General features: G+C 38.3%; 1 protein-coding gene across 2 annotated transcripts in view; it reads left to right on the top strand.

The window, feature by feature from the left end:
- Positions 1–1,210: 1,210 nt before the first annotated feature.
- Positions 1,211–15,454, top strand: part of PHF21A (PHD finger protein 21A) — a 212,722-nt gene continuing 198,478 nt past the window's right edge. For both annotated transcript variants that reach the window (XM_045291077.1, XM_045291079.1), the window contains exon 1: positions 1,211–1,671. The gene's annotated coding sequence lies outside the window, so the exon portion shown is untranslated. The remainder of the gene's footprint in view (positions 1,672–15,454) is intronic.

Consider the following 15,454-nt stretch of genomic DNA (forward strand, 5'->3'; position numbering starts at 1 on the left):
CCCCGGGAGAAGGCCACACGCCCGTGGAGGGGTGCAGATGTGCCGAGAGTGATTTTCTAAGTAGTTGAGTTGTTGAGATGCGGGTAGGACTGCTAATGGTAGGCAGGTTTTGTTTTCATTGGTGAATGGAGTGTCATCATATTCCGGTCAGATGTTGAAATATTCTTTGTTTAGGTCTTGAAGTAGAGGATCTCATTCGGCACGTCCACGTTGTGGTGTTTTTTAATGATGTCTCTGGGAAGGCAAGGCTTTCCTAGAATTTCAAGCGTGAGTTCAGGTCGGGGCCGGTGTGGGCCTCTGCACTGGCCTTGACAGTGAACTTTGTGGCTGTGTTTAGGATTTCAAAGATTTGCCCCATAGCCGGGGATGGTTCTCCATAGGTGTCGGGAATGTCGATGCTTGCGCCGGGGCAAGTTAGAGGGAAGAGCATTGATCAATTATTAATCATTGATAGCAGAATATTAGAATCAGATTAATTTTTTCTGATGAAAGTTATTTTTTTTCCCTCCTTCTGAAAGCAGCTGGCACTGAGGGAAAGGAAGCTTTCTCAGAGCCACTCTTTTATAGGGGTCCATAGGGTGGGGAGCCAGCCTGCCCAGCAACATCTGTGGCTTTATTGAGGGCTTGCTAAAGGGGCTGGGATCTGGGGCCCAACACATCTCAGGGTACTTTTCAGCTTTTCTCTTGTTTTGTTTACATCTGGTATTTACTCATGTTTGGACAAGAGAAATAAATAGTTCAGCACTTCTTTTGCGTTTTTGAAGACTAGCCTCCATTAAAACAAAAAGTTTCTCAATGGACTGGATTCTGTTTTGCATGACACAGACTGCATTTTTGGGGCGTGGGGAGGGGGGCACACTATTGTTCATTTGAAATTTGGTGAAGTTCCAGCATCTCCTTTCTTCTGCCTTCACTGGTATATGGAATCTACTTTATGGGTTTAAAACCAAACTTCTTAGGACCATTTAAAATACCCGAAGAATGCATTTTGAAATCCCAAGACAGACCTTTTGGTGGCGAAGAGGATGTTTTGGGGTGCAGTAATGTTCATGGTTACCAAGCCTGAACGTCAAATGCCTGTAGGTGTACCACTCTCCTTAAGGAGGGTATAGTAATAGTGCAGAAAAATTCCAGCCCCATGTCGGACCAGCATGTTAAAATCATACATCAGACGTATGCGTTTGTCAACAGAGTAGTATGTACAACTTGACCGCCCTTGCTCAGCAGGCCTCATAGTAAGGTCTTTTTTTTTTTTCTTCTTCTCTCCTTGAGTGCTTGTGAAGGCTTTTTACTTAGTTCTTAGGGGAAAATGGGCATACTTGAGAGTGTTGCATTTTGGACTCCAGTCATTATGAAAGTGGAGTAGTCATAGAATGCAAGTCTCCGGTCTGTGCTGAATTTTATTTTTAAGAGGGACAAGTGATGGACAGAGCCCTCTTTCTTTTAGCTTTGAAGGGCCCATCCTTTGCCCTATTCAGTCATCAGGAAGGAGCTGCCTCAGGAATCCTCTTCCTCTGCTCACATGAAGAGCTCTAAAGCTATCCAGCAGGAGGTGCTGCACCAGGAACAAGCCCTTCACACTTTTGAGGGCCTTGCTGCTTGCGACAACTCTACTTAGCTTCAACTAAGCCACAGGATTATTATCACCTTAAAGTTCCAGAAAGATTTTGAGTAAGTCCATTTAAAAAATTCACTAATGAATTACATTTGCTATTTGAAACTGACATCTCTTGACTCCTTTTTTCCTATTTCCAGAGTATCTATCTTCAAAGTAGTTTTGTTCTTGTGGCTTGCATAAAAATGTGTGATGTGGTTGTCTTTGGAAGGAAACTAGTCTTAGATGTGTGAGTGGGGGTGTTGGATGCTTATTTTTTTTACTTATGTTCAGTGTGTATAAGCAAAAAGTACTTGATACACTTTGGGACCTTTAAGCTTGGTGATCATCCCTGTAATATTAATACAAGTGAGCTGTAGTGAGCTTGATCTTTTAGGGAGGAAGAATGTGGTAAAAATCCTCAGCCTTTGTGCCTGTCTGTTCCCTAAATCTGTGGATTTAATGATTCCAGTAGTTACATCTTAGGGCACTCAGTTTTATAAATTCATGTGGCTGCGATAGGAAGGTGGCCTCCACAGACTGAAATTTGTTGAACTACAAGTTAAAATGTAAAGGATGGGTCCCTGCTGATATGCCAACTTAGTAAGCATTGACTACTTAACAACTAACCTACTTCAACAGTTTTACAGTATTTACAGTACCTGGCTCATTGAAACTGTAGTAGGTGTTATCACTGGAAGTACCTTGCTATTATAGTTGCTTGTGTAGTTTTAAAAAGCATAAAATGTATAGAGCATTTTATGAACCTGTTTTGAATTTTGTCTGTTTTCTAGAAATAGTTCTGTCTCTGAGAGAATGAAAGTTCTTTGTAAATTGTCAGGAACCATACAGATGTTAAGTGATTGAGATAGGTAACTAATTCATAGACTATTTTGCCATTAAAAAAAAAAAAAGCTTTCTCCATATCAATTGAGAAATGAGGACAAAGTGACCCCCATGGACAGTGTATGGGAAAAAATATTTTTAAAAAAATGTTACTGTAGTTACCACAAAGTTCTTTGTTACAGTTTTTGAACCTTTGTTTAAAAAATGCTGCCTATGCAGTTTTACATGATTCAAAAAAGGAAAGAAAAACATAATTTTTTCCTTTTGAAATCCTGTGAAGTGTGTACCTTCTCAAATTTTTTTCATTTCTCCATTGATGTGACAGCTTTAGTAGGGGTTTTAGGGGATATTTCAGTTCCTCGGCTTCTCTCTAGGCTTTTATTAACACAGAGCGTAACAGATGTCATGGTTAAGGTTTTGTTGTTTTCCGTGACACGCTAACTTTTTGAAAAAGTCATCCTGACTAAAACTTTCAAGCATACTTCAAAGTAAAAAAGATGTGTGTGTGTGTGTGTGTGTGTGTGTGTATGCATTAGCATTAGGATCATGTGTGTATCATTTTTTGTTTTTCTATTTTAGAAAAACATGAGGAAATGACTATTCAAATCTAGAGTGCACTTAGATATCTCTGTGCAAGAATTAACTCAAAAGTTTAAAACTTAAAGCCTTGGCTTTCTTAATAGACTTTCCTTATACATTTGCAATCAGAACTGAAATAAAAATATATGAGTCATTGGGAGTCCCTGTGTTTATGACTTTATCAAAAGACACAGTACCTTGAATTTTAGAAGTGTTTGTTCTTTATGAAATAGCCCCAATTAGAAAGTAGATAGAGACTTGCCTGTGTGAACGGTGAGAGGGACATTTAACTCTTTAGATAAAGACAGAGCTCTCTGGGTGACAGTAAGTTTTCACCTCCCAGACGTGTCTGCAAAAGCTCCTTGTGAGGACATAAGCTAAAGCTAAGGTTATGTCATTGTGCTTCTAAATTAAGGTTTTTGAATTTAGTTAACTTTTCAAAGGAAGTTTGTATCGCTAACCTTAGATAAAATTCTATTATATCAATATTAATACATGAGTTCTTGAAGCGTATTTGAATCTTCATATTAATTTGTGTTGGGACGTATGAATGACAGATGTTGGCTTATCAGGAACTTTTGCACGTGGTGTTTCTGTGTAGGTTTCAGTATTCTTTATGAGCAGGGCAGTCTATTTTGATCATTATTAACTATACCAGATGCTTTTTGGCTGCTTTGACTTCTTTTATTATTATTTTTTACTTCTATTTAAGAAGTAATACATTAACACCGCATTAAATTTATTGCAGATAATTATTTCCAAAATACTATATGCTTTCTCCTTGTTGTGTATGTGTGGCCATCCTGTTTGGTGTATTCCAGGTTTGAACAGTTATCTTTTGTGAGGCTGTTGAAATAGACTTTTAAGAGTAACTTCCACATGGCTTATCCATCAATCCAGTCTTAACTCTTTCTTGCTTGCTGGGGCTTTTCTAAAGCAACTTTTTAACACCAGACCGCCTGGTAGTTTGAATTCCTCTGGCCTTCCCTCGTTGGCTGCAGTACTCCTCAAGGCCTGCCTTCTTTCTTTAAAATAATAATGTATTTTTAAAAGGTCAGTGAGCAGATCTCAGTTGAAGGACATTATTTTTTCCTGTATTTCAGAATGAACCACAGGAAGGTTTTCTGTTTGGTTTTCTTAGTAGACAAGACAGTGATTGGGGAATGGAGCTAGGAAGGGGATGAGGCCTAACAGGTTGATGATCTAGGCTTTATTTTGCCTCTGTTTGTGGGCCTAGGGGGACAAAATAACTTAAACACAGAAGCCAAAAAGATGGGTTTTGTTTTATTGTTTTGGCTGCATTGAGAATACAAACTGTCAGTACTTGAGGGGAAGGAGCAGCAGAAAGGAATTGATTTTTTTTTTTCCCTGCTGCAGATCCAAGTATTGTTAACCATGTGCATCTCCCAAGCAGCACACTTGCAAATCAAAGAGTAGTTCAGTCTTTCACTCAATTAACAGTCAGAAAACCAAACTGCTTTTTCTTTTTAGTCCCCTTTTCAATAAGTATCCCAAACTTCAGGATAATGACAATAATTTCCTGATAAAAGTGGGTGATAGTAACCATGGCAACTGCAATCTCTGGCCTATGGACAGTATGTTGTATTGATGAAGCTTCAGATCCTTGGGTAGCCGTCACTTTTATGGGGAGATGTAGTGGCATGTGCTGCAGGTGATTTTTAGCTGGATTGGGTTGAATTTACGTGCCAGCTTATCTTTCCTCGTTAGGAATTTCTTGGCCTGTCTTCCACAGCCTGTTTTCAAAGGTGCTGTTGCCTGAAAATAACCCACCACCTGGGTTAGGCCTCCTGATGCAGATTGCAGTCAGTTCTTTCCCAGCTTCTCCCCTTCATCTTGCAGAAACGTGTGTGTGCGTGTGTGTGTGTGTGTGTGTGTGTGTGTGTGTGTGTGTGTGTGTGTGTGTGTGTGTGTAGGAACTGTATACATGTGAATTACAGCTCAAATGACCAGCCAGGATTTGGATATGTTTAATAGCCTTTTAATTTTTTTTAATCGTTTGTGCTACCGGAAGAGGTCAATGGAGGAGAAAAATAGGCCTATAGTTGGGCACCCCCCACCTCATCCCAGGCACCCCAAATATCCTGTGTGTGTGTGTGTGTGTGTGTGTGTGTGTGTGTGTTTAGGAAATAAGGGGAGAGGAGTGGTGATTATAAAATACTACAGATTTGGCGAAAGAGAAACCTGAGCTTTTTTTGTTTTGGTGATGCTCTTGTAAGCGTGTAGTACCGAAAGATTGAGAGTGTGTTTCCATTGGCTAATACTGGAGTCATGAAACATGTTGTTTTGAAGAGAATTTCCTAAAAGAAAAATTATGAAAGATAACTTGAGAAGACCTTTCAGGGGAGATCTAGTAAAACAGTTTAAATTTTTTTCTAGATTTGGAACACATCCTGCCAAACTTAAAAAAAAAGTTTCAAAAACGATTTCCATCCTATCAAATATTTCAGACTTTTTTTCTTATGCTTATTCTATATAAGGTTTTTTCCATTGTGAATATGTTGATGTAAATATTAATTGATACTTTCCCCAATGTGTGCTGAATTGTATTCTGGAGCAGAGAACACATGAAGCTAGAGTTTACATTGATCTTCATCATCAGAGGTAGTAAAACTGCTAGATAGTTGAGACTCTCTTGAAACTTAACTGTGATAGGGTGAAGTGCATTGTGTACTACAAATCCCAGGATGCACTGCAGCTTTGCTTAACTTCAGATCAAAGCATTGCATGCTGGGACCTGTAGTTGATTTAAACAGCACAGGCAACTCTCTTTCCTCTTGCCTACTCCATTTTATACACAGCTTCCCAAGCCACCAAGAACTTTCTGCTAAGTAAACTTTGATTGGGAGTATTGTGCTTATTCTGCTGCTGAAATTCTAAAGTGAGTCTCTAGAAACAGCCTAATGTTTCAGTTCCCCTGAGAATAGTTTATTTTTATATCCTTCTCTACATGATGTACATATAAAATAATAGATCACTGTATACATATATATACAAATAATGCATGCACATGTGTGTACCTACATATGTAAAATCAAGTCTTAGTAATTGTAAGTTATTTTTATGCCTGTGCTGACGTAGATTTCTTGATAGTTACAGCATTGTGGATTGCTAGTGTGGCTGGCCATCGGAAACTTGTTATTTCTTACACTGTAATATTACTATAGGGCTTGATATGTATTCCAGTGCTTTTGAGTAGGGGTGGAGTGGGGGAGGATGCGTGTAGTTCAGTAACTTCAGTTGATTGGAAGGCTTTGCTTTGTTAGCAGCATTTACATTCAGAGCTCTGATTCTTCTGTAGTGATTGTTAGCATCTTGAATGTCAGTACTCTTCATTGGGAGCCAGAGTCCTGAAAATAAGTGTTGGTTTAGTGCAAATTTCATACCCAAAGATGTAGTCTGGAAGATGGAGGAAAAGGTGAGATGTCTATAGTAATTTTTTCATTTGCGTAAAATTTAAATGTTTTCTTCTTTCGAGGAGTTTGGTACTGTTACTTTATTAGCTAACATCAGAGAGCTGTATGGGGGTTCAGTGTTAAGTCTGTGAAAGTGCTTAGCACAGTGCCTGTTGTATGAGGTCTCTACTTACTTGGCATTAGCAACAGCTGTGGTAGCAGCGGTTGTAAGTAAAGAGTAAGTTGTAAGTAAAAAAGAGAGTACTGTACATTTCCTTCTCTTTTTACATTATAATTTGTTTAGAAGCCCAGGCTGTTCTAACAAAATTGAGATTTGGGGTTTATGGTCATGACACTGCAATTTTTTATAATTTTTCCCCCTGTATTAAACATACTTGTACCTCAATTTCTGACCAAGTGAAAAGTTGCTCAGGGACAGACAACCATCCAGTAACAGAATTTTGACTAGGATTCAACCCTTTCCACTGCCTTAGGCAGACTTTAAAAAGTTTAAAAGATGATGAAAATCTTTTTTTGTTGTTCAATGTAGTTATATCGGTAACAATCCCCAACTAATGGATTATTAAAAATATAAGAAGCTGCAGAAATACTCCTTGTGTCTTAGTGTATGCAACCTTAGAAAACTGCTGTGTTAGAAGCATGGGCCAGTCTGTCAGTACAGTTAACAGAGTTTATATATTGGAGTCTAGAAAAGTGAGCAGCTCAGAAAGAAAATGCTACTTTAAAATCTGTGGACTGTACTTCTATAGGTGGGGGTTGAAAAAAATCCCCCATTTTGTCTTAAGGACATTCTAGTTCATTGGCTGATAGGGTGTTTTTATTTGTGTGGCTGGTCCCTGTTAGCTTTTTGGGATGGGAAATGGAGGCCAGGGCATACTGAAGAATGTAGACCTCAGTTGTGATGCTATGCCTCACCTTGGGTGTATGCAGAATCAGGTAAGGGTCTTCCTTTCCTGCCTGGCTAGTGTCCTTTTCCCTTGTGTGGAGGTCCTGGGCTACTTTGCTGAGGACTACTTTGTTTTATTTGAGAGAACTCTACCATTAAAAGCAATTATTTAGGCATTTGTTTAACTGTAAACCCCACTGTAAGAATAACCCTTTCCCCCCTCATAAATACGATTTTAATTGTTTTTAATGTACCGTGTACACTCGAGTATAAGCCGACCCAAATATCAACCGAGGCACCTAATTTTACCACAAAAATTGCATTAAAAATGTGCTGAAAAACTTGGCTTATACACGAGTATACACGGTATATTAGACTCAGGACATATTATCTTTCAAAGTGTTGGAAATGTGCAGAATCTGGTTTGATGTTTCAACATTATGAATTGTTTTCTTTTAGATCAAATTCTCTTTTCTAGATTACTGTGAAATGAAATAAATTCAACCGTTAAAAAGAAGTTAAACACAAAGGACTAATTGTAAGGGAGTAAGTGGCCTCTTGTATGAATTGGCCAGTGCAGGAACTGGTCAGACTTAGATGGTGAATTCACCTTCATTGCGTTTTATAGATACACACACTCTTGAAGTTCCTGAACCTTGGAGGACAAATCCAGGGAAGAAAACTGAACAACTGTGTGTGGTTCTGGACATATACCTAAATGGTGGAGCACAAAGTTCTGGCTTTTTAACGACCTGGCCTGGGCCAGTGTAAGTGGAGCACGATGCAATGGTTTCAGAAGACCAGGTTTCAGGCCCACTCTCGCCACTTAGCTGTGTGCTTTGAGCAAAGCAGCTCTAGTTGGTCTTTAGTTTTCCTGGGGTTAAAATGGGCTCACTGGTGAGAGCCCACGTCCCTGTGCTGCTCCAGGGACTAGATGGCCTTGCGTGCACTTTCTAGATTGTCAAGTAGTGTACGTAAATCAGATGTCTTTAATAAATGGCTAGATTTTAAAATACTTGTGTAGGTTCACATGAATATTATTATTTTTTAATCTGTAAGAGGATAAAAACAAATCAAAATTGGTGATCTCTCCAGCCCTCCCTCTCTTGCACATACCACCACTACTAACCAGTGAGCAACAGGAAAATTCTTGACATATATTTACTTGTTCTTGATAGATTTGTGTGTAAAGTTCAAATACCGGAAGTATTCTGAGTATATTAGATAAACTCCCCGCCCTGGAGTCAGTTCTGCCTCAATTGTGTTAAGGTAGGGAGAGAAGAGTTTGTTTTTTAAAAAGTGCTTCTTTTGTTGTCATCGTTGAGAATGTACATGCACTATTTAGTGATATTGATGGCCTTCTTCAAGCTGCGCACCATTCTCTCCCTCATTTTCTGAGTTGTTCTGCTAACGTCCCACTGCCCCCTAAGGTTCCCATCTAAGCTTTAAAATTGCTGTGGTCCGTTTGATCCCATATAGATGGTTCTTAAAAGAGCATATGATGTCCAAGGTAGACATTTTTTATTAGTTAAGCTAAACTATTATTGGGGGCTAAGAAGACTTCAGGGGAGCATTTTTGGTTTACGTTGAAAGATGATGTCAAGACAGTTGTTTCAGGGGTACATCCAACCTTCATTGTTCCAGGAAGTCTGTAGTCCAAGGATATTTGAAATTCTGTTCTCTGTTTCCCTCCTTTTGATCAAGACTCTTCTGTAAAATCTTTATTCAAAATGTTTAGTAAGGGCAGCCGGTCACCATCCAGTTTTGGTCTCTTGACAAAGGGGGAAGTTTTCATGGAGGCTTTTAGCTACAAATTCCATCTCCTTCTATTCCTTATTATCCTTCCTCTGTTGTTCCGGGTGAATATAGACCAATTGTGCCTTAGATGGCTTCTTGCAAGCTTTCAACTCCCCACCCCACCCCCACCCCCTCACCTGGCACTATGCAACAAACTAGGAGGTAGAGCAGAAAGCGCGCAACATGCTATTAGGCCAATTAACCTGGGGTGTCCCATGAAACCATGCATGACCCTAAACCTGCACAGCAAGGAACCAAATCCTGGGAGGTTTGGGGCTGTACTCAGCAGCTACTGTTACTTGTTTTTGTCACTGCTGTAAATATATCTGTCATACAGTTTTTGCCACTTCAACTTTTTATCAGTACACAATTTACTGAAAGTAATTAAAGTAACTTCTATGCAACTCTACCTTTAATCCATTTGATATTTCCATTACCATTGATCCCCTCCTGTAAACCATTAATATACTTTGCTCTCTGTACACTTGTCTTTTTGTGTGAGTGAGTTCACGTAGTAGTTGTCTTTTTGTGATTAGCTTCATTCAGCAGAATGTCTTTCAACTCCATCTGCACTGTAGCATGGAATAAGACTTCATTTCTCCTACTGGCTGAGTAGTATTCCATTATGTGTAGGTACCACATTTTGTTTATCCATTCATCTATTGTAGATTGAGAAGTTTTAATAATGGACTTTCATATTTGAAAAAATATATAAACATTAGTGATTACCTAAATACATGTATGTGTACTTAGGAAAATGGTATAGAGAAAGTTTGGTATAGATTTTAAAGTTTGACAAGTTGTGGAAATAGTTTCTGAGCCTTTGAACCATCTGTTATCAGTACTATTAATAATGATACTAATGTGATAATGATTTGAGTGCTTATCATGTATAGGGCCAAGCCTTTTTTTTATACATGTAGAATCTCATTTTATTTTAAGACCTTCAGCAACATTCGGAGTATTTACTGTTATTATCCTACCTACATTTTACAGATGGAAAAATAGAGGCTTCTCCAGGATCATCTACATAGCAAATAACTTGAGTTCAAACCCCAGGTTTGATTCCAGGTCTCTATCTTAGGTGTTCAAAATGCTGTACTGAGCTATGTCATTCCCACAGAAACTTAGCAAATGAAGTGAAAACTTTTCAACTATAGTTTTAAATTTACTGGAATGGCCATGGTTATGATATATTTTTATCCGGAGAATGTTTCATGTTGCTTTTGGTTGGGTTAGATGGAATATTTCAGAAGCAGTAAATGTTGGGATGGAAGGGAAATGAAGGCAGTTGGCATAGCACCTTTCTTGTTCATGGTCTGCCCATCACTGAAGAGTGCCTAGTAAGGAGGGGTTGGCGAGTAACCATTCCTTAAAGGTTGGAAGTTGGGTGAGCTTTTTAGTATGGTGGGCTATTTTATACATTTTTCTCAGTGGTTGCAAATATTTTATATTCATTGTTCCAGTCCTTATATAATAACATTTTATTTATTTATTTTTCTTAATAGCGTTTTAGAAGGTTAAGTATGTTTTCTTTTAAGGAATATTACAAACGTAATGCATCTGAGTTTTGAAAGTAATTCTGCAATATAGATAAGATATATACATACTAGAAAATGAAAGTTATCCCATTTCCACCCTACTTTAATTTTTTTCTTAGGCATTTAAATATGTACTACATATTTATACATCTTAGGAAAAAAATGGAATTATCCCCTCATACTCCTGTAATTTACTTTTTCAGGTGGCTATTTTTAAAAGTGCCTGTTTTTGAAAATAGAGTTCATGTGAGAAGTGAAAGTGAGGTTGGAGGAAGAGAGGTGAGTGAGAGTTAGACATTAAAGTTATAAACCTAATGCCTTAGGCTGATCATTACTGATGAGCCAGAAATCATTTTAAGTTCTTTTTAGCCAGACCTCATACTTTAGACATTGTTGTTTTCAAAACTTTAAAGAATGTTTAAAATGACAAATTGTTATCTATCCTGCATAAATAATGTAGGAGACATAATTTCAGAATTAAATTCTACTAGTTCCTTCTGGTAGTTGCTTATAAAGAGAGCAATTGCAATTTCATATATATATATATATATTTATTTATCTATCTATCTATCTATTTATTTATTTATTTATAGTAGCCTCTCTCCTTTTAACAGTTGCAAAGGAAAGTGGAGTCTGAAAACCAAGACAATTGTTAGAATATTTTAATTAATAGAAACTCTAGCCAGTATTGCTAAGTAAATCCATAGATGCATAGATAGCCTGCATAAGAATTCACCCAGCGACTCAACATCTTTATTTTGTGGTGTTGACGGAATTTAACTTCAGCCCCATGCTTACTCCCTCTCGTCACCAAATGCTACTTCAACAATCCAGTATTTTTCAAGGCAGTAATAGTTTCTTCTTAACAGTATTTTTTATAGCAGAAAAAAAGGTTGGTTGGTTTGGTTTTTGTTTTTTTTTTGCAAGCCAGCTAAATTATTTGAGTGCTATTTATTTTTCTGGCATTATATTAAAAAAAGACATACCCAGGGCCTTAAAATCAACATTAAATATTATCTTCTGATTGGCTTTTAGAACTTTAACTTGTCACTAAGGTTATTAGTGATAATTCACCTTTATAATTTTAAAAATAAAAATGTTATTACATAAGTAATAAAACTTTTTCCATTGTAAAACTTTTTTTTTTCAAAAGCCTTTCTAATCCTAGAACACACTATGAATTTGAGGTGCGTTATGCTTAATGAAGTGCTGGAGCTTTGCCTTAAAATTCCAGGGATTGGGTCTGATAGAATGTAGCAGTTCATTTAAATTAAAGTATTGTGAAAGCTTTAACAAGCCAAGTTAAGGTTGGTAACATTTACCTGCTTTTCATTTTGATTGACTCCTAGCATACCTTAGAGAGTACCTTTGTATTCCTTGCAATAGTTTTATAACGGTAAAAAGTTTCAGTTAATAATATGGATGGTAAAACTGAGATAGGGGCAACATTTTTAGTAAATTAATGGCAGAGCTGAATTTTCCGGACTTTCTTAATTTTAGCCTTCATCTTGACCCTTAGTCTCCTGACTTTTTAAAATGGTAAACCAAAAACCAAACTCAGTGCCATCAGGTTGCTGCCGATCCTATAGAAGAGGGTAGACACTGCCCTTACGGGTTTCCAGGACTGTAGTAGCTCTTTAAAATGATAGCTACTGGTAAATATATATTTATGTATAATATTCTAAACTAGTAGTTTATGTATGTTATAAAACAGAAGAAGATTGGAATTTAAAAAAGGATATGATTGAAAAATTCAAGTTATGATATCTTCTTCCCAGAACAGGGCCCTCCCCAGGATGTGCGTACCCCCTACTTGGAGGCAAGCCCTCTAGTAGATAGGCCATTCTGCCTGCAGAAGTGGCAGCCATGAGGACACCTGGAGGATGATCGGTACAAGGTTGTGGGGCTTTAAGTTAGAGTGAGCTTTTGCAGCTTTTTAATTTTAAAGAAACAGCCATTCTTCCTGTGAGAGGCTGGGAAGATTGAGGGTAAAGGCCTTGAGAGAATTGGGTTTAAGAGACAGACAAAATAAGCCCTGATTCTCCAGGGTTGACCAAAGGGAAAAAGGCTGCCTCCCTGTTAGCTCATGTTCCCACCGAGATGGCAGCGCCTTTTTTCTGTTGTTGTTAGGCAGTTTATAGAACGCAGGAAAGCTCGGTAAGCGTCGTGCCTGATATGACGTAACATTGTGGAGCATGCAGCATGCATGTTAAGTACAAGTGGTTGTATTTGGCTTGTTGCTGCAGCATTTTGAGGATGTCTTAAAAAGCCATTCTCACTTGATAGACTTGAATCTGTACACATTCTTGAAATCATCATTTCACCAAGACTAAACTTTGTAACTTGAATTTCTCTCTTTAGTAGTATTTGTTTATTAAAACACCCCCCCCCCCAACAGCACTTGAAAGCTGCATTCTTTTTCTGAAAGCACAGATGCCCTTAACTTATCAGGCCTGATACTGAAAAGCCTACAAAAACCTTGATGCGGTCTATTTTCTTTATTTAATCTATATGCAAAGCATATTGTAATTACTGTTGTTCGGAGGTTTTAAGATGATGGCTCCTTCCCCCCACCCTCATTGTGCTCAGGGGAGATAGGTTAGGAATATCAAATTGACCCCTTGGTATAAAGAAAGAATGACCAGTGAAATGAAACAGGAGTTCAAATACAAAGCAGACCAGATACAAATGTAGAATGAAAATATCTCTTAGTAAAATGTTAGCATCCTGTACTTGGAACAGATGCCACATTAATTCAAAAGAGAGCCCAGAAAATGTGGCAACTTTACGATGTCGATGGAGGGAGCTGCAGTAGTGCCTATTCGCATTGTGTCAACTTCCCAGAACCTTCCAGGCCAGTCCTCTCCCCTGGATATTTATTTATGTATTGTTTATTTTACATGTTAACATACAAATATTAAATCCATGCATAATTTTTTGTTTGTGTAATTCAATGTATTGCTATAGCGAGTAGAGAAAGACTGGAGTTTTAAAAGCCCCACTAACTTGTAATGCAAGGGCTTAAAGGATTCTTGCTTTAAATATGCCTATCAAGCTATACAGAATTTGAGGCATAAATGGACTTTTCTCAGAACCCTTCAAGGCACATGTATGATAATTAAGGTAGGCAAAGATTTGAGTTTGAAAGAGGCAAAGTGCTTTTTGAAGGTGGAATTTGGAGGAGTTACAAAACTATGAAAATTTTGCATTTATTTTCTCATTTGAATTTATCATGATCATTGGACATTTGTTATTATTTTAAAGTAGGTTAGATTCATTCATCCCTTTTATGGTGTTTTTGAATGATGTTTAGAAAGAAGAAGGGGTGATGGAAGGGCATTCTGCACAGTTGGCTGTTTCCAGAGTGATGCTCATTGGATAGAAGATTGCACCAGGTCAGCGCTGCATTGCCCGTTTCTTGCAGTGCGTGGTTAGTGTGGATCTGAGTGTGGAGACAGCGGGGCTGAGGGCTCTTAGCCAGAGTTGCAGTGGGCCGCTTCCTGAGCAGTGTCGTGATCTCATTCCCAGGGCCATGCCCTGTGTGCCTGTGGAAGTCTGGTGCACATGCTGTGGAAAGCACTACTAGTGCTCTCTCTCTCTTGGTCTAGGCATAAAAGCTTACCATTTAGTGGTTTTGTTGAAGAGATCCACACATTCTGTTTCCATGCAATTGCAGCAAAGGGGAGTTTCTGATATGGCAGTAGTGCACAGTGGTTACCAGTGCGGGAGCTTGTCTGGGCTCAGATCCTGCCTTGATAAGTTCTCTGGCCATGACCAGATCACTTCACCCCGACTGTCTCTGGGCCTCAGTTTCCTCACCTCTAGAAACGCTCCTGAAGGGCCTACTTTCTGTGGTTGCTGTAAGGGATCAATTAACATGTAAACAATTAACCGCCGCTTGTTGCATAGGAAATGCTAAATAAATAGAGCTCTTATTAAATATTCTTATTCTCTGCCATTAGTTCTTTTCCTTTCTCGAGAGTTGAAATAAATGTTGAACAGTGGGAAAATAGTCAAAGTTTTGGAGTGTGACACCTAGGGGAATTTCATGGTAGTCACTAAAAGTTAGTTGTGTGACCTTGGTCTCCTGAGTCATGCTTCCTTCCTGTAACAGAGATTCAGGACATACAAGAGTACTTCAAAAAGTTCATGGAAGAAATAGAATGAAAGGATAATGGAATATTTCCATGAACCTTTGGAACCCCTTATGTTATGATTGTTAAATTCCCACTAAAAGTTAGCGGGAAAAGAGTAAATATGGAACAGGGTAAGTAGAAAGGATGGTTTTCTTTTCTGAATGTCATGGGAAGAAAAGATAGTGGGCAGGAGAAGAGTTGTCTAATGAGTTCTTATTTGTGAATACCATGAGTGAAATAGAAAATACACCGGTATATGCCAGTTGTAACAGAGGTTTAAAAACCGTTTCAGGGTACTTTGTATTAAAACACTTAGTGATATAAGCTTAATCTTTTTTCTTTGTCAATAACTGATGAATCCAGCATCAAAATGTTTATGTAGGTTACAATAGGTCACTTTGTATCAACTCAGTACTAGACTTGGCATCATTACTCAAAACTCCAAAATATTAATCAGCTGGCCAATCTGTTAGGCTTTCTTCTAGGATGTGTACAGTGAACCCTCGCCACTTCGCGCTTCGACTTCCGCGGCTTCACTCTATCGCGGTTTTTGCGCATGCTCTGTCATTACTGCCACTGATTGGCTCATACTGTACACGCTTCTGTCTGCATCGCTACGTATCGGAGCTACGTATCAGATG

The sequence above is a fragment of the Echinops telfairi genome, unplaced genomic scaffold, assembly GCF_000313985.2.
Source record: "Echinops telfairi isolate 266 unplaced genomic scaffold, ASM31398v2 ScPeMD7_60;HRSCAF=208, whole genome shotgun sequence".
Lineage (NCBI taxonomy): Eukaryota > Metazoa > Chordata > Mammalia > Afrosoricida > Tenrecidae > Echinops > Echinops telfairi.